The sequence below is a fragment of the Aplidium turbinatum genome, chromosome 11, assembly GCF_918807975.1.
Source record: "Aplidium turbinatum chromosome 11, kaAplTurb1.1, whole genome shotgun sequence".
NCBI lineage: Eukaryota > Metazoa > Chordata > Ascidiacea > Aplousobranchia > Polyclinidae > Aplidium > Aplidium turbinatum.
This window is the reverse complement of record NC_137482.1, coordinates 10,826,877-10,828,522: the sequence shown is the minus strand read 5'-3', so window position 1 is coordinate 10,828,522 and position 1,646 is coordinate 10,826,877. Positions and strand designations below refer to the sequence as shown.

Genomic DNA, 1,646 nt, shown 5'->3' with positions numbered 1-1,646 from the left:
TTGTTTTTTAGTCAAAAATAACTTTTATCCTACTCAACGTTCGCCACTTGCAAGAACATCTTCAGCTCCAGTTCCTATTCCGAAGCGAGTGAGAAGACCACAAAGTAAAGGGTTTGACAAAGAAAAGCTGGTGCGTGTTCGCAGCGCAGGAGAATCAAAGCTATCACCTGGAGGTGCGATTAGTGTATAACCCTACATTTAGGCCAAACCCCAGTCAAAAAACTGTTCTTTTGCATTGATTCAACATCTGTAGATGTAAGAACCAATTTAACAACGATGATCAACATTTCCAACTCGGATAAATGGATATGCCACGTTATTCGAATCGTTAAATAACAGTGAAACGTTTAGCCTACTGTCTAAAACGATTTTAAAAAACTAGTTGTGGTTAAAGAAAATATCCAGCCGTTTAAAAAAGTACTAGTACCGACCAAACTATTCCACGTTTTTTTGGCCAGGAACAAGACGAATTACTTATGATCGCCAATTTTTACTTGAATGTCGCCAATCTCCCTTATCATTGACGCCACCTTCAGGGCTGCCAGTAATTCCAGGAGCAACGGTCCCAAGACAACAAAAAACTCGCCGAGTGTTAGGTGAGATCAGTTTTATATAGGCTAAACAAGTAACATCAGCCTAAAACAAATTACACTTCCCTTCATCTACTGTAGGCTACTTGTAATCCGTTGAACATATACGTAGGCTAATCATGCTTTTGTTGATTTGCTACTAAGACTTTTGTTTATCTTAACCAAACACAATCATTATATTTGCGAAAGAATAAACTTTTAGATCTATCACATGCTATTCCATGATGTAAGCTACAATGTACCCCTGATTAGTGCCAATAACCAGTGACCACAATCTTCTTCTTCTGGTTTTATTTCCACTTCAAGTGGGGTCGCCTGTGCAGATTGCAGTCCTCCACATCACTCTGTCGGCAGCATCTTCCTCCTTCACTCCAACTATTTCCATATCTTCTGCCACACAAGTTCTCTATCTTTTTTTCGGCTTTTCTCGCTTTCTTTTACCAATTTCCAATTGTCTTATTCTTCTTCCGACATAATGTTTGTCTCTCCTTACAATGTGATACAATGATCTCTTACAACCTTACACAATGATACCTGCTATTAATGGAATTATTTTGATCTGATAAATGTACCTACAATATCCAAAAGATAAGAGAAGTAAATTAGTGATAAGGTAAGACTGCTATATTTTCTTTTATGCAGAAAAAAGTGATTCGACCATATCAACAACCTCTGTGGCTTCTGCATCTTCCTCTACCTCAACCATCACCGACAATGAAACCTTGAAGGAATGCGAGCCTGCTTGAAATTTTCAACAACAACAAAAAACAACATTACAGACCATTATGCAATGTGATAAGAATTTTTTTAATGCCAATTAGCTTTTGGACTGTGCGGCTAATCGACGCTTTTTGTATTTGTGACCATGCTGTTGTCGTTAGTATATGCAATAGTAAAACGTGGCGATTGTATGCAATTATTTTTACTATGCTGTACATAATTCTGTTTAGGTGTTAAAATGGTAAAAAATCTCTTCATTTGCAGTAGTGCAAAACAATAACTACTAATAACTCTTTTGAGGAGAGCAAATTAACCTTTCTCTCAAATAGTCTGTGC

General features: G+C 37.2%; 1 long non-coding RNA gene across 1 annotated transcript; it reads left to right on the top strand.

The window, feature by feature from the left end:
• Positions 1–1,339, top strand: LOC145779378 (uncharacterized). Its single transcript, XR_014290549.1, has 3 exons — positions 1–173; positions 459–596; positions 1,233–1,339. It is a non-coding gene; the product is annotated as an uncharacterized LOC145779378 (long non-coding RNA).
• The last annotated feature ends 307 nt before the right edge of the window (positions 1,340–1,646 follow it).